Source organism: Ambystoma mexicanum, chromosome 6p, assembly GCF_040938575.1.
Source record: "Ambystoma mexicanum isolate Mex_15411 chromosome 6p, UKY_AmexF1_1, whole genome shotgun sequence".
NCBI classification, from domain to species: domain Eukaryota; kingdom Metazoa; phylum Chordata; class Amphibia; order Caudata; family Ambystomatidae; genus Ambystoma; species Ambystoma mexicanum.
In genome coordinates, this window is record NC_090935.1 from 1376688593 (window position 1) to 1376713435 (window position 24843).

The window sequence follows — 24843 nt, forward strand, 5'->3', positions numbered from 1 at the left end:
CGTGGATCCAATATTTTTTTCCAGCCACCCGCACTGCTGTCTGAGTGACCAACAGCACCTGTTAGGGTCCCCTCCAGCGAGGAGCGAGACAGGAAAACCTTTCGTAGGCCTTCACTAGGACCCAACTTCCAGGCTGAATATCGTGTCCTGGGCCCGTAAACCATACAGGTAAAGCTGATTGGACCTGATGATAAATGAAATACATGTTTTTAGTTAACTGGTTGCAGTAGTCTACAAGCAATACATTTTCTACCTCCCTCAGGGCTTTAGGCTTCGGAAGACCCCAAATGTTAGCAGGTCTCCCCATCACTACCTCAAATGGAGAAAGCCCAGTCTTAGTTTGAGGTGTGGTATGCATGGCTAATAATACAATAGGTAAGGCATCTGGCCATTTCAATTTGGTGTCGGCACATGTTTTTGCAAGCTTATTCTTTAAGATACCGTTATGTCTCTCTACCAACCCAGCACTTTGAGGATGTCTAGCTAAGTGAAATCGTTTTTCGATGTGTAACGCTGTGCATATCTGCAAAATTACTGCTGCAACAAAATGGGGACCATTGTCCGACCAAATTACCCTTGGAAGCCCAAATCGTGGAAAGAATTCTTTTACCATAGTCTTTGCAGTGGTCATGGCAGTAGCATCTTTAACGGGGAAAGCCTCGACCCATTTACTAAAAGCACAAATAATCACAAGAACATATTTTAGATTGTTACACCGTTCCATCTCAATAAAATCAAAGTGAATGACCTCGAAGGTAACAGAAGGGGGCCCAAAGCTACCCCTTGGAGTTACTGTCCCCTTCCCCACATTGTGCTGTAAGCAAATCATACAATTCTGAACATGTCGCTGTGCAGTCTTCAAAATTTTATCATTCACCCAGACTTGTTCTAGCATTTTCGTGATCTGTTGAGCACACACATGGTAGGACCGTGTGCCATCGTAACCATTGCCAGCACATATGAATCAGGGAGCAACCATTTTCCTTCAGATGTATCCACCCAACACCCATCATCATCCAGTTTCCCCATTCCTTCGACCCACCTTTTAGACTCTTCTATTGTGGCATCAGTTTGAATATCTCGCACAGACCCAATACCCTCATCCATTACATAGGCATTTTTTGTTTCCCTTAGAGCATACATGTCTGCGCTAAGGTCTGTAGCCATTTGCCTGGCTATCTGGTCAGCAAAAGCGTTTCCTTTTCCCACATCATCTATGACCGTACGATGTGCTGCACATTTCATGAACGCTAACTGCCTAGGGAGTGAGAGTGCCGAGAGCAATTGCACTATCAGGGGACCATGCTGGATCTTGGTCCCATGTGAGGTTAGGAACCCTCTTTCCGACCAGAGCCTCCCAAAGTTGTGAGCCACCCCAAAGGTGTACTGGCTATCAGGATATATGTTTACTATACGCCCTTCGGAGAGTTCACAAGCTCGGGTCAATGCTATAATCTCTGCGGCCTGCGCGGAGTTATGCGAAATTCTCTTAGTTTCAACAACCGTACTCAACGTAGTGACTGCGTAAGCAGCTGTAGATGTACCATCTGGAAGTTTGAAGCAGGAGCCCTCACAAAACAGCTCCCCTTCTGCATTGTCCAAAGGAGTATCTATAAGATCTATCCTGCCCTTTGTTTCCTGTTCAGTGGTATACAGGCAGTCATGTAATTCTTCGTCACCGCAAACAGTATTTTGCGAAAAGGTAGAAGTTCAGCCGGATTAAGAACACAACACCTCTTAATTTGAATGTGAGAAGCAAACAGAATTAATTCATACCTTGTCAGCCGTGCAGAGGTGAGGTGTTGCGTTTGGGTTTTATTCAATAGGACATCTACAGAGTGAGGTACCATCAAAATTAAATAAAGGCCTAGGACCATTCCCTCACTCTGTTTTACAGACGCGCCAGCAGCAGCGACAGCTCGCAAACATCTTGGCAAAGTGCATGCGACAGGATCAAGGGCGGAGGAGTAGTAGCCGCACGGCCTATTCTTCCCTCTGTGTTCCTGTGTTAACACAGCCAAAGCACATCCATCACATTCATGCACAAACAACACAAAGGCCTTGTCATAATTTGGAGTACCCAGAACCGGTGCAGAGCATAACGCGGTTTTGAGAAGCTCAAATGATCGTTGATGTTCCGATTTCCATGGCAGCGGCAAAGAAATGCCCTTCTTCGTCAAAGCCAACATCGGTTTTATCACTAGTGAAAAGTTCGAGATCCACAACCTACAGTAAGAAGCCATACCTATTAAGGCTCTGACTTCCTTCTGTGTATTTGGAACAGACATGCAAGAAATGTGTTTTATTCTTTTAGGTGTCCATCTTCTCCCCTCCTTTGACAGTGTTACTCACCACTCCGAGTAGGCCGAAGATACAGAGATAATGACCTTGGAGATGTTGGTGGTATAAGATTCCAAACTCAGCCTTCCATCCCAGCTCCCCTGAGTACAAGACTCGGGCTTCCTCAAAGAGGGGCTCTTTTCCACAATGTACCTCTCTGCTGTTTTAGTTAGAACAGACAGAGACGTCAATTGAATAAAAGAGCGGGGAGAACACACACCGCCAATACCAGTGCTGCAAAAGAATACCAAGATATTAGACAGTGTTGATATTATGCAAGTAATTAGAACAGATGAAATGATGGGACAACTACCTATATAGACATTGGAGTGGAGTTAAATTTCCCCGGGAATTATCTAAATAAAGAATAACGCAAATGAGTGGAATTGAACTAATTCAGTATCGGTTCCCACTATAGCTATAGGATTGATAACCACTGACCTGAAATAAGATAGTAGAGTAAGAGGAGTCCAGGATTCCGAAGACAACGACAGGAGAAAATAACAAACAGGGAAGTTAGTACAGGTAAGTAACCCCGAATGGCACGAGGGACGCACTAGTGCCGGGTTGGTGCAGTTCAGGAGGGCGTTCATGTGCACTTAAGAGCAATCACAAGAAAAGTCACTCAATGTCCCAGAATCCAACAGGAGACAATATCCAAGGAAGGCAATAGGTATGTACCTGAGTACACGAGTATAGCTGAGTAGCTGTTGAGATGATACGGATAGAAGACGGCAATTGAAGGGCAGAGCGGCAGCTGGGAAGAACCGCCAAAGAAGAGAGCCGTATCCAGTAGCGTTCAGAGTCCAACAACCAGATGAGCACGACAGGAATAAAGGATGAGACGAGGCAATCCAAAAGTCAGGCAAAGGGTCAAAACCAGGAGTTCAGATAAAGATTCGTGTAAGGAAACACGAAGAGGAAACAGTACAAAAACTGCATGTAGCTGGTAACGTTAATTAGCAGCAACGAGCCCCTTGGAAGACGGTGGTTTTATAGTCGTAAGAGGGGCGTGGCTTGCTGTACGTCTTCCACGTACAATACGTGTCAGGTGACCTGGAGTGCGTCGACGTTTGTACAGACGCCATGGTAGCTTGTACCTGGACCATAGAGGAGCCTGTAAAGAAGTTGTATTTTGCAAGGATGCCCGCGGGGAAGTCTGAAGTGTAACAGCATCCTCCCCCAAAGACATCGGCAACCCCCTGGCGGAATGGAAGCTCCTCAAAAGAACCGGACATTGCAAATTGGAGAGTGGCTCCCAAGTACGATCCTCAGGACCATACCCCTTCCAATCCACGAGGTAGAACAACGTACCCGTAGACACCCTGCAGTCCAGGATACGCGAGACCTCATATTCCTCCTCACCATCCACCAAGATTGGCGAAGGACGAGTAGGTAGACGGGTCCCAGGGATGAAAGGCCAAGATCGCGGCAGAGAAAGCTTAACTGCCACAGGATTGATGACATCAGTAATGACATAAGGTCCCACAAATTTGGGCAGAAGCGAACGTTTGCCTGCAATTCGCAAATTGCAGGTCGATAACCACACCTTCATGCCACTGCGATAGACTGGAGCAGGTGATCGATGTACATCGGCATACTTCTTGGCACGATCTTGAGCTCGGAGTAAATGACAGCGTACGTCCCGATGAATCTTATCGAGATCTCTGATGCAATCTTTTGCTGCAGGATTAATGGCCGGTAATACCGGATGAAGTGGAAGTGCCCAACGATGACCACCATACAGGGCAAAAAAGGGAGAAACTCCAGTTGATGTATGCATAGAGTTGTTATATGCAAATTCTGCATAAGGTAAAGAAGTAAACCAAGACTGTTGGTACTGAAGGCCTAAACAGCATAGATACTGTTCGATGGTAGCATTAGTTCTCTCAGTCTGCCCATCCGTTTGAGGATGGTAAGTCGAGGAATACCTGTCCTCAATACCCAAAGAAGCTGTAAGAGCCTTCCAGAATCGTGACGTAAATTGTGTGCCACGATCGGAAACAATAACCGAGGGTAAGCCAAAAAAACGAAACACATTCGTCAAGAACAGTTTAACCAATTCTGGAGCTGCAGGCAAACCTGAACAAGGTATGAACAATGCATATTTAGTAAAGTAATCAACGATTACCCAAATAGTGTCATAGCCCTGAACGTCCGGAAGTTCCACAATGAAATCCATTGACAGCATCTGCAAAGGTTTGTACGGCACAGGAAGAGGTTGCAACAATCCAACTGGTTTGGCTCTCGATGTTTTACACTGAGTGCATATGGAACAAGTCAAAATGTAATCCTTTACATCACGAACCATGGAAGGCCACCAAGCCCAACGCCGTAAGGTCTCAAGAGTTTTTTGACTTCCTGGATGTGCAGCAATCAAGGAATCGTGAGACCATTGAAGAGCTAATTCTCTAGCTTGACCTGAGGGTATATAGACGCGTCCTTGAATAAACGGCATACCTTGAATGATTTCTAGATTGAGGTCAATGATCTCCTTTGGATGTTTTGAAACCCAATCAAGGATGATTGAACGCAAAGAGGGCTGAACCGAACAACCACAAACAACCTTGTTTGGTAGAAGAGGAAGAGATTCGAGCTGTTGAGACTGACCATCTGCATGTAAGCGTGAGAGAGTATCAGCCGGAACTTGGGCTCTAGCAGGACGGTATGTGATAACGAATTGATATTGTGAAAAGAATAAATGCCACCGCGCCTGTCTAGCCGTAAGACATTTCATAGATTTAAAGGCTAACAGACTGCGGTGATCAGAGTATGCAGTTACAAGGTGTTTGGCCCCCAAAAGATGATGCCTCCATTCCAAGAATGCGTCTCTGATGGCTAAAAGTTCGCGTTCTGTGATGGAGTAATTCTTTTCGTAAGCTGTCAATTTAAGAGAGAAATAGGCAACAGGATGGATCTCTCCCGAATGCAGACAGGTTTGAGACAATACTGCCCCAATGGCATAACCTGAAGCATCAGCTTCAACAAAAAAAGGAAGCTCAGGATCAGGATGTTTGAGGACAGGAGCAGAAGTGAATGCTGATTTTAATTGATCAAAGGCTCTCTGAGCTTCTGAAGACCATACAAATGGTACTTTGGCACTTGTCAGAGAGGTAAGTGGTGCAGATATTTCCGAAAAGCCATTGATGAAGCGTCTAGAAAAATGTGCAAATCCCAGGAATCATTGTAATGATTTGAGTGAATTGGGCACAGGCCATTCTAGGATCGCACTAATTTTGGATTGACTCATGCGCACACCATTGTTAGTGAGGTCATATCCCAGAAATTCCACCTCTGAGGCATAAAATATGCACTTTTCGGCTTTAACAAACAATCTATGTTCTCTCAGCCGTTGGAGTACTGTCTTGACATGTTTTTCGTGGTCTTCCTGGTTTTGAGAGTAAATCAAAATGTCATCCAGGTAGACAACAACAAATTGATCAAGAATGTCATAAAACAGATCATTCATGAAAGCTTGAAAAGTGGTCGGGGCTTTACATAAGCCAAAAGGCATGACAAGATACTCAAATAGACCGTAACGTGTTTTAAATGCGGTCTTCCATTCGTCCCCCTCTCTCATGCGGACGAGATTGTAAGCTCCTCTGAGATCGAGTTTAGTGAATATCTTGGAAGAACCCAATTGATCAAGAAGGACAGAAATCAGAGGAAGAGGATACTGGTTTTTTATGGTTGCTGAATTCAAGGCACGATAATCAATACAAGGACGTAGATCCCCTTCCTTCTTAGGAACAAAGAAAAGTGGGGATGAAATTGGTGATTTGGAAGGACGAATAAATCCCATGGTCAAAGCCTTGTCTATGTAATCTTTAAGGACTTCGTCTTCTTTGAGAGTGAGGGAGTATACTCTGCCGGATGGTATTTTTACTCCCGGAATTAGGTCTATTGGGCAATCATAAACTCTATGTGGGGGTAGAGTCTCTGTCATCCCTTTGTCAAAAACATCTGTATAATCTGCATATTGAGAAGGTATCACAGAGGTAACATTTTTAGAGACAGCTCCAATATGCATCGTAGGCGAAACTAGCACCCTGACTGGACTATCATGTGAAATACCGAGTAATGTAGTACATCGAGTGTTGCACATAGTGGAAGGAAATTGAATCTGGGATGTCGACCAGTCGATGGCAGGATTATGAAGTTTCAACCATGGAATTCCCAGAATGACTTTGTAAGCTGGTGCTTTAATGATATAAAATGATATGTCTTCAGTATGGCCTTCATCAGTACTCATGTGTAATGGAACTGTTTGGTGAGTAACCATTCCTGAGACAAGAAGTGAACCATCCACTGCATTCACTGTTTCAGGTATAGTTTTGCGAACCAGTGGTATTCTTGACATGGCGGCAAAACATTGATCAAAATAATTTCCTGTTGCACCTGAATCGATCACAGCTGTTGTCTGGAATAAAACACCATGATCGAAGGAAAATGTAACTGGTAGGCGGACTAAATGACTCGGATTCTGTAATGTAGAGTCCAAGGGTGAGTTTCCCGACATAGGGACTCTGTCTACTGTCGGGATTTGGCGTTTCCCGCCTTTCTTTTAGGTTTTTTGGTACACTCAGGTAATAAGTGATCAGAGGCCCCGCAATACATGCAGAGATTATGTGATCGACAATATTCTCATTGAGCAGGGGTAAGTGGTCCCCTAACCGCCCCAATCTGCATGGGTTCAGGCGCAGGAGATGACGAAGACGAGGCCTCTGCTGAAACCGTGCTGAATAATGCTGTTTTCTTTTCACCACGTCTTTCAGACTTGCGAGCATCAATCTGAAGGACTAAGTCTAGTAGTTCCCCGAATGCCACGGGAACTACAGGAACAGTGGAGAGAATGTCCTTTAATTAATCTGAAAGGCCTTAATAGAAGACAGCTGTCTTCTTTTCTTCAGGCCAGTCAGTTTTTGCTGCCAACTGATTGAATCGTGCCAAATAAACCAATAAAGAATTGTTTCTTTGTCGATGTTTTAAAAGTTCCAAATTATCAGTAGCTTGAGTAGTACAACGTGTATCAAATACTTTACTCATCATAGCAAGAAGGGCATTACAATTGTAAAGAACATGACTATTAGATTCCAACAACGGGTTAGCCCATGCAGCTGCGGTGCCTCCCAAATGAGACAAAACAAAAGCCGCTTTGGTTGTAGATGTGGGAAATGAGGCGGGGCGACACAGAAAATGCAATTTGCATTGATTAATGAAGGTTCGGTATTGTTTAGGGTCGCCTAGGAAGCGTTCAGGAGGAGCTAGAGGGAACTGGGTGGTAAGCATGATCGGGTTTGATTCCTGCTGTGGAGGTGGAAACCCTGAACCTGATGTGGAAGCTCAAGCACCAGTCATCTGTGGCGCTGGTGTGGTAACCAAAGACTGAATGGCGTCCATGCGTTGGCGCAGTGCTTCTTGTGCATTTGTCAAGTCGGTATGTAGATCGTTGACCATTTGCACGATTTGATTCAAAGCATCACTGGCCTCTGTGGCCATTTTTTGAGGCTGCTAATTCTGTTACTCACCACTCTGAGTAGGCCGAAGATACAGAGATAATGACCTTGGAGATGTTGGTGGTATAAGATTCCAAACTCAGCCTTCCATCCCAGCTCCCCTGAGTACAAGACTCAGGCTTCCTCAAAGAGGGGCTCTTTTCCACAATGTAGCTCTCTGCTGTTTTAGTTAGAACAGACAGAGACGTCAATTGAATAAAAGAGCGGGGAGAACACACACCGCCAATACCAATGCTGCAAAAGAATACCAAGATATTAGACAGTGTTGATATTATGCAAATAATTACAACAGATGAAATGATGGGACAACTACCTATATAGATATTGGAGTGGAGTTGAATTTCCCCGGGAATGACCTAAATAAAGAATAACACAAATGAGTGGAATTGAACTAATTCAGTATCGGTTCCCACTATAGCTATAGGATTGATAACCACTGACCTGAAATAAGATAGTAGAGTAAGAGAAGTCCAGGATTCTGAAGACAACGACAGGAGAAAATAACAAACAGGGAAGTTAGTACAGGTAAGTAACCCCGAACGGCACGAGGGACGCACTAGTGCCGGGTTGGTGCAGTTCAGGAGGGCGTTCATGTGCACTTAAGAGCAATCACAAGAAAAGTCACTCAATGTCCCAGAATCCAACAGGAGACAATATCCAAGGAAGGCAATAGGTATGTACCTGAGTACACGAGTATAGCTGAGTAGCTGTTGAGATGATCCGGATAGAAGACGGCAATTGAAGGGCAGAGCGGCAGCTGGGAAGAACCACCAAAGAAGAGAGCTGTATCCAGTAGCGTTCCGAGTCCAACAACCAGATGAGCACGACAGGAATAAAGGATGAGACGAGGCAATCCAAAAGTCAGGCAAAGGGTCAAAACCAGGAGTTCAGATAAGGATTCGTGTAAGGAAACACGAAGAGGAAACGGTACAAAAACCGCATGTAGCTGGTAACGTTAATTAGCAGCAACAAGCCCCTTGGAAGACGGTGGTTTTATAGTCGTAAGAGGGGGGAGGCTTGCTGTATATCTTCCACGTATAATACTTGTCAGGTGACCTGGAGTGCGTCGACGTTTGTACAGACGCCATGGTAGCTTGTACCTGGACCATAGAGGAGCCTGTAAAGAAGTTGTATTTTGCAAGGATGCCCGCGGGGAAGTCTGAAGTGTAACAGACAGGAGGTAGCCTAAATAGGCGACCTCCTGACAACAATATTGAAATTTTTTGAGCGAAGCTTTATGACCGTTTTTAGCTAGATGAACAAGCAACAGTACAGTGCCTTCTTTACAAGCACTTTCAGAATCTGCAGCCAAAAGCAAATCATCGACATACTGAAGCAGTGTACAAGTAGGTGGCAATTCAAGGGTGTCGAGCTGCTCTTTCAAAGCTCTACTATAAATGCTTGGACTTTCAGTATACCCTTGAGGTGCCCGAGTAAATGTAAATGAACGTCCTCCCAAGGTGAACGCAAACAAATATCTACTCTCCTTGTGTATAGGAATGCTAAAGAAAGCATTCTTTAAATCCACAACACTAAAGTGCGTTGCCGTAGCAGGGATCATTGTTAGTATCGTTGTTACATCAGGCACAATTGGAAATTGTGGGGCGACAACTTTGTTAATAGCACGAAGATCAATTATGAACCGGTATGGGATTGCATTGTCACCTTTCTTGTATACAGGCAAAATCGGGCTGTTACATAAACTACCTGCAATCTCCTCAATCACCACTCGATGCACAAAATCGGAGACAATGCACTTCAAAGCACGCTCGCCCTCAACTGATATTTTATACTGCGGAATGCGTGGTAATTTAACTCCACGTCTCAAAACTATTTTAACGGGCTCAATCTGTAGTACCCCGACATCATTGTCGTCAACTGCCCATAAACATTCCGGAACAACGCTAAACTCAGGAGGCAATGGTCGAATCAGAAACTGAGAATTGGGAAGTTGCTGTGGTGAAACCGTCAGTTGTACTCCATCAGAGGAACAATGAATTACTGCATTCAATTTCTTTAACAGATTTAACCCCAGCAAATTCTCTCCACAGTTCGAAGTCAGAAGGAAGGGACAATGGTCCGTAAAGGGACCCAAAGAAACAGACACCGGCGAAGAAACCAGACAAACAATTGGTATACCAGAAAACCCTACAGAAACATTTGTTTGCCCTGACAGTGGAATGTTTGGAACCCGGGAATGATCAATGGAGCACTTCTGTGCTCCAGTGTCTATCAAAAACTGATGTTTCCTATTCCCCACTAACAATTCAACGTAGGGACCTTTCTGATTAACGGGAATAGGTGAAGGTTCCAAAACCTGCTTCGGGCAGTCCTAACAAAATAAAATGTCGTCGGAAGGAAGCTCTTCAGAAAGGTAGGCAGCAGAAGGGTGATCAAATATGTTTCTTACGTCCACACTCGAAGTCTGATTTTCCCGTGAAAAAGGTTGCTGAGGATCTTGTGAAAACTGACCTCTATCATGGCCCCCCGCTCCAGGGTGCCCTCTAGGTCGTCTACCCATACTCCCAAACGCATTGTTTGACCTTTGTCGAAGGACGGGGCACTGTGCTCGCCAATGACCTTCCTGGCGGCAATAGGCACATTGATTAATATTCACAGAACTCAAAGGAGCGTTTCCTTTTGGGACATACTGACCTCTGGTCTGTGTCCTACTTCCTCTGGGATTTCTAACAATTTGTTGTAACAATACTTTAGTCTTCAAATCTCCTTCCCTCTTCTCTATTTTCTCCTTTTCATTATTAACATGGTTCCCATAATACTGAGCCATGTGCAAAACTTCAGATTGAGATTTTGCCTGCCAAGCGCTCTCAGAGGACATAATTTGTGACTGGATGTCGGGCAACAATCCACGTACAAATTTGTCCACAAACAACCTTTTCCCAGACTCTGTGCCCAAGTCCACTGAAGTCAGAGAATACCTGTTCGAATCGATTAAAGAATTTGGTGGCACCTTCAGTTTTTCCTTGAACACAGGCCGTAAGCTTGTCCCAAATAATTATTTTCTGTGGAATTATAGTTTTCAATTTTGCGACAATTCTATCAGGCAAAGTAAGTATTACCTGAGGTGGTTTCTCACCAGCTGGTCTTTCCCCATCAAACCTAGTCCTGTTAGCCCACGTATCTCCCAACCCTGGCACATCGTCTATTGTCCGAACCTGCTTCCATAAATCTACGGGTAGGAGTACAGGGAATAGCAAGTCAATATCACTTAAGGTGAACACAGAGGACTGCAAAACGGACTCTATCTCTTTGTAAAACCCTGTCGGGTTTTTCCTGATATCGGGAATTGATTGTCTAATAGTGTTCACTTCCTGTCGTGAAAACGGGACGTGAACAAATTGCGATACATAATGTGCAGGGATATCCACAGCGGGTGCACCAGTCCCAGCGTTAGCGGGAATCTCAACCTTTGGGACAAATGTCGGAGAAACCTCTCTCATAGGCAACTGAGATATAGGTAACTCCGACCGCTTACTAAGCAACAGAGCCAGGTCGAGCGCTAAGGCAGTCGAAGAAGTGTCGGGCGAAAAAGCCCTTTTACAGATTCCCAATAACTCTATAGGACAACTAACCTTCTTCCTTACACATTCTTCCTGCAGGTACTGTATTATTACCTGAATCACCTTCCTTTGCATTTCTACTGTATACTGACTATACGTGTCATATACTTCATCTGGCGGTATCGATGAATCCGAGATCCATCGAATCGCATCTTTGGTACAAATTCGTACTTCCTCAGGTGCCGATCTACGACACGGAAGGAACAGTTTCTGCACATGCATACTGTCGTCTTCATCATCCTCATCTCGTGATTTCTCAAAGTCCCTCCTATACTCAAACAATCTTTCAACATGAGCATGTACTTTCTCCCCTGTGTCCCTCGAAAGTGCTAAAGTATTTAGATCCCTCACCCCTTGTGGGAGATACGAATTTTGTAATCTACCCCACATCACACATAAATGAGTCCCCAAACCTTCGATAATAACATTTTTCTCGGGAAAATTGTTCAAATTTGATAATGTGGAAAAAACATTAACTTGATCACCTTTCTCCATACAGTGCTTAGCCCATGCAAATAATTCTTTTTCTTGTCTGCAGAAACAGTATTACGAGTGACAATCTTTGACCCCGCACCCTGATCAACTTCAGTCAATACAGAACCACTCAGGAGCGGAGGTGCAGGCAAATTCAATAAGGGTGCAACTATCGGCACAGGAGAAAGGGGTGGTGCGATAGGTGGAGGAACAGCAACTAGAGGAATAGGAACAATAGGTTGTACAGGGGGAACAGGAATAACAGCAGGAACAACAGCAGGAATGGGCAGAACACCCGGGAGAGGATCATACGGAGGTGGCGCAGAGGCACCAGGCCTGCGTTCGTTTAACAATTTTTCAATAAATTCCTCAGAAACATGGAAATCTTTAGAGGGATAAATTTTCTGGATTCCAAGTGAAAAAGCCCTATCCATATTTTTAACTGACTCTGAATGTTTTTCCTTATCATATAACAACGCCTTTTCGGTATTTGTTTTATGACGGCGTGCATGTTTATCCCTACTTTTAAGCTGCTGCAATGCTTCTTTTTTCCAATTCTGCAAAACATCAAATGCTGCAGGTCTGGCCTTCTTTTTTATCAAGACCGATTCTAGGTATTCAATACGGGGGATCTCAAAACTACCATTGATTGGCCACTGAAATTCGGAGGCATGTCTGGTTTGTCTGTGCCAAATATCATTAAATACTATACTTCCAATGCCATACTTACAGTACATAGTACATGCTGGCGACCTCTCCTGTGGTGCCGGGCAGCTAAATTCCAAAGATTGTCGATCGCTGCGGAACAGAGCCCTAAAGCAGCTAGACAATTTCCCAGGCGTTTCACAAAAAATTGGTGTTACCTGGTCAATAAATGTGTCTGCAGATACAATACGCCAAATTCAAATTGTCAGGGTTAAATTAAGAGCCCGGTCACGACTGCACCTGACCAAACCTAAGGAGGACCGTACGGTTTACCAAAGAACTTACCTAACGAATTTTACCTTGTGTTTGGTGGTTTCGACAAATCTGCCCGCCTCAAAAATGGACCCTCGTCAGGATGCCGTGTCAGACCACACGACTATCGTCCAAGGATCGGATCGTGCAGCGCTGCCGAGGTATCGCGTCTCGTTCGGTCGGGCCCGCAGTATCACAGCATCCAATCCCGGTTCGATAGTCTGCGTCAACCTTCAATGATCCGGCATCAATCTTGAGGGTCCCTATTCGGGCGCCAACTGTGAAAACATAAAAATAATATGAGGCCGGGAAGCCCAAAAAGAAACACACCAACACAGGTTACAAAGAACATACAAGTGCTTTATTTAAAAGCTACAACAGTTACCAAAGTCACTTGACAAACGGATAGCTATTCGGCTCTCAGAGTAACGTAACGAACTTCAACGAAGGTTCGATGCATTAGTAAGAGAGACCGTACATTGGAATACTTGGGTCTTTTATATGATTTGTCCAGCCCTTGGCCAACCCTCTCGTGGGTTAACCATTTTAAGGATCGGGCCTATGGGTTCCTAGCCAGGTCAATCCTATAATTTATGCATTTTGATTAGTTTCACTGATATAGTTGTATATTTACACATAGGTCAGCAATAGGACAAGGTCTCGGTTCGCGACCCCGACAAGTGGCCTGCAGGCATATTAATTATTCGTGTGTACGGAGGTCACAACGGCCAGAATCTTACTCAGAATGTCATTCTGCCTCCATTTTGATGTTCAGGGTGACTTCCACATTACAAGAGAACCTAAAATGGCGGCTTAATCCAAGATGGCGACTTACATTACTTTCTCTAAGGTCAAGACCTTGCCACGGAGTTTGTTCGCATATGATGTTTTAGACAACTTGGCGTAGGCCAATACACATACAATTGCTGCGACAGGAGGCATAATATTGTTTCAATTCCGACAGTCTGTAGATGAGTGCTATCTGGGTCCACATTAGCAATAATGGGCATTCTTTGAATATATTTTTGAGGTCAGTGTAGCCAGGGACCGTACTCATGAGCACCGGAAAATAGTCCTCCAAAATATTAAACTTAAGTATAAGACTTCACAAGGATTAGCAATAAACCCATATTACAATTTGTGTGCATCCCACACATACTATTTTACATTTAAATTGCATCTTCATCATCTGCCAGCGGACTGCTTGGGTACACAATTATAATACTTTGAACAAGAGGGGTATACAGCTCACAAGATTTGGATTCCAGCGGCTGTGGTTAGGAATGCATATGTGACCTTTGAACCTGTCCTGCTGCTACTTCAGGGAGGTTGCTGGGGATGTTGATCGACAGTCAAAGCAAAGGCACATGGGCGCATAACACTTTTTGGCATGGAGTGTCATGAAAGTGAGATTCAGTTGGCAGAGCCAACTTTCTAAAGCAGAATTACCTGCATCATTTTATGAATATAAATCCCAAAACTCATGCTATTTCACGCTCATTAGATGGCATTCTGCCACAGTTCCCCACTAAGGTCCTCATGTTCTTTCACAGGACACAGTCACCCACTAAGTTTTTCAGGCTCGTTAACAGAGTGCAGCCACTTACAAAGGCTAGTGAGCTCTTTCATAGAGCAGAGCCACACATTAAGCTTCTCATTTTGTCCCACATGGTGCAGCCATCCACTAAAGTTCACACGTTCTTCCACAGAGCGCCGCAATCCACTAAGGTTCTCAGTCCCTTTCACAAGAAGCAATCACTATGGTCTCTCACTGGGTGCATCCACCACTAAGGTTGTCATAATGGTCCCCTCAGAATACTAGCTCTCTTACACGGTTCCGCCACAGACTTTAGTTCTCAGGATCTCCCACAGACCATCTTCTCTCTCTAGCTCTCCCATAGATTACTGCCATTTTCACTGGTGGTGAGTCTCGCTATGAGGGCAGTTCCTCCACCATGACTATCGCATTCCATTCTCCCTGCATAGAACAACACTACACAGTCCAGATCTCCTGGCAACTAACGTCTAACAGTAAAACTAGTAGGATACTCCATGCCTCATTATGTAGTGCAGGGCGTCCTACCCAAATATGGGCACTGCTGCTTGCTCCCAGCCCCAATAACTTGTTGGGGTGGTGATGGCTAACGGTGGCTGTAGTGGGCCACAGTTGCCTGTTACACTGGCACTGATTGAGCAGGTTGTTTGGGTGTGGTGAGTTGGGCACAGTATGCCAGATATTACCACCTTACTGCATGGTAGGCCTGGGATGTGAAAAGAACCTCTTTCGTCTCCTCGTCACCAACAATGGAGTTGGCAGTGGTGGATGGATGATCACTAGCAACCGCCATGGAAACTGTGGATTTGTGCACAATGTACATCTTCTGTGCCATTGGTACATACGGTTCCTCACGGCAACTGTCTGTAGGGCACAACCCTTGCCCCTATTTCTGTCCTCACTTGGCCCTTTTCTGGCAGTTCTCCACTGTACAGAAAACCTCAGGCTCCCCTCTGATGGTCTGCACTGATGAAAGACCAAAATATCCTCTTGCCCAAGACACTGTGGACTATGTAATGGTGTTTGAGGTCACTGCAAATTGGGGATCCATCTGTGCCTGGCTTTCCCATTCCACGATCGCAGAAGCAAGAAGAGGCTCCTCGCCCAGCACCTCCTCCTTTAATGGCTACTCTCCCCCACCCCCCTGAAGTAGGTCCACCTGCTGTTGTGGCACCACTACACGCTGGTCCTATACCTCCCTTCATCCCCAGTAGAACCCTCACCATGCTGGGTGGAGACCACTTCTTCCTCTATGCCCCCTACCCTGACAGAAGCTGCCCCAAGCTCCTCCTAAGGGTGCACGTTCTGGCTGCCCGCTATTCCTACATAAGGGAATATGCTCTCCTTTTTGTCCAATGCGTCTGTAGCGGCATCCACATGAGCCTCCCCTCGCCCGCCTTTGTGGTGATGCACACATGTTGCCTCATTTGCTTCTGTTATACTTGTTACCACCGGGGACTCCTCTGATGGGATTTCCAGTTACTGAAGCTGCCCTCAACACCTAAGCCTCCCCCATGGACTCAGAGGATCAACAATTCAGTATGGAACAGGCCTGCAAACTGTCTCCCACAAAGAGTATGATGGCCCTTTCCTCATCCACCAGGAGGATTCCTCCATCTCCTCCAAGAAAAAATGCAACTCTTACCCCTCGTCCCAGCCTTCTCCCCCTTCCCTTCCCATCATCTCTGGTGTGCCATATGACATGTTAACAAAATGGCAACACAAAAGTATCTAGTAAATGTAGCCCAGAGAGAACCAGAAAGAACCAGAGCACAACCCCAAGTGAACCAAAAAGTGGATAATCTAACTTCACCATTCTAACACAGTGCTATATTAATATTAATACAATTTTGTTTTGTTGTTTAAATGTATTTTATTTACATTTCAACAAACATTAACTCTCCCCCTCCCTACCCCTTACCACCCCCTGCCCCCGAATCCAGCACCCAGATCACAATTCTACTACTACTACAATACTGTACAAAACAGTACACTACAAACACACATCAGAAACTGGGAAAGTGTTTACCATTTTTTGAGAATTTTGTGGGAGAAACATATAGGTGTACGATGCAAAACTGGAAAACAAAAGAGGAACATTGAACCTCTGATTATTATTTTGCTTGCGGAAACTAACACAACACACTGCCATGCAGTAAACAGACACTAAGACAAAGGAGCACACAAAATCGCTTCAAAACACACCAATTAGCAAGAAACTACACAAAACAAAAGAGCAGTCAAAGGTAGACACAACTCTCCCTAACTCCCCAAAACACTGCTCCATAATTCCACCAAGTGTGTGTCTGCCCTCTGCAAGACCGTCCCTCACATTCTAGCATAGCACACAAAGAAACAAGAAGTGAGCTGGGCCTTATACATAGGGAGAAACTTCTCTTGTGATTTTTGTGGGTTCTGGTTGGTTGCACAATCTCAAACATACTCGATGAATCTCCCTGGAGGGCTCTGATTGGCTAGACAAACACTACAGATGAACCCATTATGGTGTCACATCATCCAGGACTGCTGGTTTGTTAACAAATCATTGCGAGAGACCTGGAAGCTCATTGTAAATTCATCCAGGGTTCATCCGCGCCAAAAGTATGTCCCATACTTGTGGACAGAATGTATCCTCACTAAACGATTTGGCCACGACCCAGGGTTCTTTATGGGCAGTTTATCAAGGCCTACTGATGAAGAGAAACATGTATTCTTGCATGTTGCCAATATTATCCTCATATTTCATGTGATACCTCAGACACCATTAATAGTGCACAAACCCAAATGTGAGCTCTCATTCCTCTATGCACTCGCTGCAGTAATACGTCTTCACAATTTAGATTACCACATGAAAAAAGTCTTGAAAGCAGAGTCAGGTATTTATACCCAGACACCCCAGAAAAGTGAGAATTAGTTTAGAATTGTTTTGTGTTCTGTTCACACAAAGTTGACCCTTTGATGCACCTTTGTGGGTGCCTTCCGGGGGGTGACTGCATAATAGTGTTCTGATAAATTGGTCCTGATTTTATCTCAGAAAAAGGGGGAACCACCCCCATTTGCACCATGTCCTGGGTGGGGTAGTCCTATGGAAGGAGACTTCATTCCAACAAAGTGCCAATTACTAGTCACTGTCTGTTCCCACTCTTTAACCCATTGGCAACCGGAGGAGCTGAGCCACTGGACGGTATCAGCCATGGGGCAATTTGATTCCAGATGTAAAACCCTTTACATGGAAGTAATTAATGATGGTGTTCCTGAGCAGTATGGCCAGTTACCAGCAATGGCAGATACAAGGGGTAGGGTTCCTGAAGAACTATGCAGTTCCAACAGAGACAATGAGTGTTGCTTTGCTCTCTGTAAGCCAAAGCCACTTTTTGGCAGCAAAGGAGATGTTTGCTCTTGTCCTGCAGAGTGACAGGGATTTCTTTAGTGGTGCTAAATTTAAAGTGGGCGCTTACACTCCCATCTGCAGTAGTGCCAATTGTACTGTCACAGAGGCATGCTGCAAACACCCGCACTTGTGAATGTGGCATTGAAGGTCATTGGCCAGGAATGCAGTGAGACCAGCGAAACAACCCACAGAGGCCATGGAGAATCTTGCAGGGGATAGATACATGGACATGCACCTTCACACTGGGAGCAGCCTTCAGTAGGTACTTAGGTCTTGCCTGATCCTCCAGCTCACGCAACTGTAAATACCAACAGGGTACGTCATCATGTCCCGCATGCACCAGAAAATAGGGAAGCTACAGTGACATTATGGCATCCTTATACCACACAACTTCCCCCTGCTGAGATCATTCCTAGCAGGGGGCATGGGCTGGGGTATTATGAGAGGCTGACTTCTGGAGGGTTCTGGCATTGGATGCATGCAATGTTCCTGACCCTTGTTTCAAGTTCAAGAAACATGAGTCTCCTTACACCTGAGTGACAACTTGAGTGACACCATGGGTGATCACATGCTCAAATGTCTGACTGCTGCTGAGGTGCACAACCTGGCTGACAGCACCACTAAGGACTGTGTGTAGGTTTCTAAGCCCTAAAATATCTGATGATCAGCACCAGTCTTTTTAGGTGGACCTTACCCTTCCCACCATAGCTGCATTTGAAGGTAGTTGACACCCTCATACCTGCAACACCATTTGAGGTTTGGGACAATGGGAGCAGTTTGTGCAATATGCGAGAAACGTTGGAGGACATCTGGAGATCATTGGTGGGCTAAAGAAGGAGATGGTGACTGTGGCATTTTGGTGTAGCTCAACATAGTGAATGGTATAGAACTGAGTGTGCTCCTGTAAATGTTGGAAGAATTTGATCGCTATAACGCCTTCCCTCAGTGGAGAAACTCTCCACAGTATAGAACATTGCACAGTGAAGTGTCTCCAGAATTGTAAAGATGATGAACGTTGGGGAATCTTATCCTTGCAGTGATCGTGGGCAAAGGCAGAAACCGTGCTCAACATCCCAATATCAATAAACACATGTAATCGGGGAACACAATCTAACCCCAGTGCGTCACAGTGAGGGCACAAAGATGGTGGAAAAGCCAAAACCAGATCAGGGGGTTTGTTTTCTTGCCCTGGAGTTATCTTTGACCTCGGGCACTCACTAAAAAAACTAAGATTGCATTGGGGACCTGCATACAGTTTTCACAGGAATCACAGAAGTAGAGGATATGGTTTCTCGGGTGGCAGACAAGGTGTCTGAAAGGCAAAGTTGCATATCTCCTGAGGTGAAACCGGCAGCTAAAGGCCAGAGCTGAAGTCACAGAGTGATGATTGAGGGGGAACACCTATGTATTGTGGGAAGTCTGTAAAACGGGAAAGGAAACAACATGGAAGAATCTTTAGAGTCCTGGTTTAGAAGGATTATCACATACGAGATACTTCCCCATCTATTCTCCATCTTTCCTGCATTGAATGCACCCATGGCGTACTTAAACATCGACATCCAAAGGATGCTCCTCTAAGTGTGCTGATGGCATGAGAGATGAGAGATCATTTACAGAGACAACATGATTTTTTTGAGGAAACTGAGATCATTGGGCTCCAGCCAATACAATTATACCATAGAGGATATAATCTGAGTGTACATCTAGGAGATTCAAAGACAAACAAGATTTCATGGGACTCGAAAGTGAGAAGGGTAGCCAAGTGGAGGAGCCACCAAAGCCTTATAGAAATAGGAGACTGAGATGGTGAAACGATTGTGTCCGGGGGCCTGAGAGGAAGAAATGGCTCAGGCTGATGCTCCTGTGAAGTATGCTGCCATACTGGAGGATCAGGGTGAGGGGCATGGAATCATGATGGTACTGGCTACAAGACTGAGAGAATGAACACTGTATATCATGGTCAGGAAAGGATGTCGATGATCGGAGAAGCAGAATCTGGTTCATGCACACATCACCAACTGAATGTAGCTGGAGGGGAGAATGGAACAGTGGGCTTCATCACCTCCCTGAGGTATAGATGAATGGTCATACTACAAGTCTTTAACTTTACAAAGTAAGGGTTTGAGGGATAAGATGTTTATTTGCTGTGTGGTGCAAGTGCAGAGTGGAGGGAGTGGTAGTATGTTGTTTTATGTTTGTGTTGCGAGGGCAGCTTGGGATTCTGTGAGGGTCTATTTTTGATATGACAATGAGAAATGCTGATGAAAGGATCCTGGGTGTGAATCACCATGTCCATGGGTTACCCACAGTGCCATTGCTCCTTTCCAGATTGACATGCATAATGAAGTGAATCAGTTGTCCTTGAATTGTAATGGACTGAATAAAAGTTAAAGAGAGGGAACTGGTCTTTAATTATGTCTGTGAACATAAAACTGATGTTTTTATGTTGCCACATAATTGGAAATGATTGCAAGGTTTTGGGAGGCACCTGATTGATCAAATGATTCATCGAAGGTATATCTGGGGCTTACTCGGCAATTTTGGTTTGGAAGCTGTTGCTGCTAGAAATAAGGAGGGACAGGTAGAAAATTGAACTACGATTTAGCTGATGGAGGGTAAAACCTTGAAATAGAATTGGTAATTTTTTGTGTGGTTAAAAGGAAGGATAGATTCCAAGTGACCACGTTGCATGTTTGTCAGTGACTTGTAGGGAGGAGAGCATCATAGAATTGTGTGGAATCAGGAGATTACATGCAGTGGTTGCAACAGCATGTGCAACACTCATGCCATTCTCTTGTGACTAACAGTATTAAGTAGGAGAGCATCAGAGGGAACACCTGACATTTCTTGTTAATGGCTAGATGAGAAAACACCAACATTGATTGGAGGCAGCCAGAAAATTATATTTAATGACTAAATGAGTGAACATCTTTTTGTAGTGAACTGGATAACCCAGCCCTTTAAGATGAGTAGCAATTACCCTGGAGATGGATGGGGATTCAGATTTCTATTCATACATCAATAATCAAAATGACTCAGATAGTTGGTAAAAGGAAAACTGTTTTAATATCAATTATCTAAAACAGTGAGTACAGCGAACATCAATGAATTCGCTTGATCCTCTTACTCAATGCATTCTAGAAAAAAACAGAGATTTTCTACATAAACTCGTCATCAATGACATTAACCTACATATTTACTAACATCATCCTACAAAAACCTACGAGTATGGTTGATTGGCTGTGAGTGAATCATCTAATACTAGTGTAAAAAGTGTGAATATGTGATTGGATACTTAAAATCAGGTGTGGCAACAAAGCCCTCCCCTAAAAATGACCATAATGAACGTCACTAAATACACAACGTCCCATTGGTTTACACAACTATCGGACACCTAATTACACGGTTCTCTACAATTGGTTGGCACTCTAACCTCCGTCAGTACTTTTCCACCTACGTCTAGCAGCATGCAGGCTGGCCATCCAGGTGCTGGTGAGCTCGCTTTAACCATTGCTTTCCACCAATTAGCATATCAATCCATCATCACCTCCGTGGTCTACTGTCAATTAGTCTTTGAAGCTCGGCCTTGAGAGTGTTCTTAGCTCTGAGAAATACAGGGAATGAAAGCACACTCTGCCCTTGTGCTTAGGTGTGACCATCTCGTTCGTCCAACTTCATCCTTCCATGTGACTGGAGACCATGGAATTGAGCTTCTAGTGCTTTTTAATACTATTTTTTGATAGACCTCTGATGTCTTCCTTGTTTTGTTCATGCCTTCTGAACAGGAGTTCTGTTCTTTCACCCCGATTTGTATCCAATGTCAGTTTACTCCAGTTTGATAAGACCGTGGCTTCTTTGGCTCATCCAGCCTTGTTTGCTGAGTTTCACTTTGTAATTCAATTTGCTTTTCGACTGCGACACTCTGGAAATGAGGCTTTCTCGGCCTTCTTGCTAAAGTCCAGCACTGCTATAATGCGTAGTGGAAACATCCATCCTTTACTTGTCCATATGCATATATATATTGGCGCTTGCCGCAATCTATTCACTATAAAGCTAGCCTCAAGATTACTTCATCCGCTTGCGTTTCTTTTGCATCTGTACAAGTGTAACATAGTTTGATGTCTTCATCTGTTTCTGTGGCATAAGCTTCTTCACCTTGAACCCAAGATGTCACTTATCCTTTATACTTTCTTGATGCCTCATAGAATATCTGCATTCTCTTGGCTCTGCATCTGTTCTATGTATGTCAGTTCAGCTTAGTGTGATGTTTACTTGGTGATGGTTGGTGATGTCACCATTCTTCCCTACATTTATTTGCTCTGCTTCTTCAGGAATCTTATTTAAACAACCATCATATTTCCTCGTATGCAGGTATGGTTTCCACAATGGGAATCTTGCCTCTAGGATTCCTTTTGGCCTTTGTCATTTCAACTGCTCTGTGTATGTCACATACTCTGGTTTCCAACATACAGGCAATAAGGGCGGAACTGTTGAGGTGGGGGTACTTGGCTCCTCCTCTACAGTAGCAAGAGAGACTAGAATCACAGAGAAATCATAGGATTGCTCAGAGGCCAGAGATTTAATTACATTGGCGGCTGTAAAACATATCTTCTTCATGTGGCTGTTTGTACTGTAGACCAAGCAAAATCCCATTGACTACCTTGCATGACATGCATGCATGTGACAGTTCTTGTCAGAGACCAGTAGGAAGGAGAAAATAATCTCAGAATTGTTTGGAGACTGGCAGTACATTACTTTGTGACTGTAAGTGAGTGTGTCATATTTTTGTGGTGAGAGAGGATACTAGTGAAGAGTACAAAATAGAATTGATTCAAATCATTCCATCAGTGGCCGTAATTGAGTGTGCACCACACATGCCACCTCTTTTAGCTACTAGTATTATGCACTGGAGAGATTCTCTGTAATCACCTTGCATGATATATATGCATGTTCATTTCTTGTCAGTGAGTGGTAGGGAGAAGGAATTCAAAATGTGGCTGGAGGCTCTTTGAGACAAGAGAGAATACTACAAAGAGAAAAAAGCTTGAGTTGCTTTGAGGCAATAGTTCAAATTCAGTGACTGCAAATGAGTTTGTCACACACAAGCCATATTTGTGGCTACTAATTGCATCACATGCACATACGCACACTCTCTCTCTCTCTCTCTCTCTCTCTCTCACACACACACACACACACACACACACACACACACACACACACACACATCATGGAATACATTTGCGACAAGCAGAGGTTATATGATGTGATAGGTTACCCAGATGTTTCGAAGCACAGATCCGGGTATCGGACCTGTGGTGTTCCGTGTCGTCTTGCTTCCAAGGTGAGCATGTTGTCCCTGATATATATAGCGTGACTGTAATTGAGTGTGTCATATTTATGTGATAAGAGAGATTACAAAAAATAATACAGAATTGCTTGCAGGCAGGAGTTCCCAATTACATGTTGTAACTGAGTGTGTGAATCATGTGTCATCTTCTTGTGCTTATAAGTGCTAAGGAGGAGGGTATCTTAATTCTATTCACAACCTTGCATGGCATACCCTCATGTGACATTTCTTGCATGTAAATATTTCAGTGGAGGAGATCCCACAAATTGTTTGAGGAAGGTGTCTTTTTTGTGATGAGGGAGCATCCTAGTAAAGAGAAAATCATACAATCGCTTGGGGCAATGAGATTAACGTCATTGTCTGTAAAGGAGTATATAAAGTGTGTGAATCATGTGCAATCTTCTTGTGGGTATTAGTACAAGGGCCTGGGGGATAATCTCAGTGACCACACTGCATAACATACGAGCACAAGTGTTAGGGAGATGTTTATACAAACCCTCCATGAGGTGCTGTAGACTTATTCAACCTAAGGTATCAGAGGTGAATACCATAGAGCAAACCAGCGTACCCTCTCTGCGTAGCGATGCTGAGCACCCAGTATTTCTCTAGGCAAAAGAGAAGGCTGTACAGAAGTGAAAAGAACCAAAGTTAACTACACACGAAAGGAATACATAATCTATGTACTGAAACATGTATGTACTGAAGAATACACCTTTATTATGAGGGACACATAGTAAGTATTTAAGTATTTAAGGAAGTATACACCTAGTGAAAAAGCACACATGTGCATAAAAAACAGCATAGAGCTGGCTTACTTCCAGAGCCATGCTAAGGGTTAGGGTAGAATGAGGGGTGCACATTTAGAGGTACCAACATACCTCAAACCGGACTCCTCCATTTCTTAGATTTTAAGTCACACAGATGACCGGAGTAGAATAATTAGTTGGTGGGAGAAACGTATTGTGTAGTCGAATGAGAACATCTATTTCTCAGATAAGATTGTGTTATGGCTGAGATTTATTGATGATGTATTCATCATTTGGAATGGGAGTGCGCAACATTATGTAAAATTGGTACACATTCTCAATCAAAATGCCTTGAATGTACAATTTATGGAATCACACTGTAGGATTCCATTGTATTGTTGGATGACATGGTCAGACAGAAACAAGGGGAGTTACATGTTGAACTACATAGAAAACTCATTAGTTCAAACTCCCCATTAAATGCAAGGAGCAGTCATCCTAATAGTCGCAAATGGATTATTTTGTATGGAGAATTTATTAGACTCTGAAGAAACTGTTCTTACATAGAAGGGTTTGAAAGGGAGAGAGAAATGACAGTTTACAGTTTTAAAGAACAGGGATATTCTAAAAGAGTAGTTCATTGTTCCTATCTAAAGGCTCGTACACTCAACCGTGACAATCTTTTGACCACTCAATTAGCCCAAACCTCTCATGATGAGTCTGATGAGAACAAGTTAATTCTGATGTATAGTTCTTATGCCAAAGAAAGTCTACAATCTCTGCAATGACATTGGCATGTATTGAGGTCAGATAAACATCTGTCACCAATTTTGAACAATCATCCCATATCACCTATCATAAATCAACTTTCTCCAATGTGAGGGACAAAAAGGTATCTCAAATCCAGGTTCTTCTTGGTTAACAGATTCAAGCAAA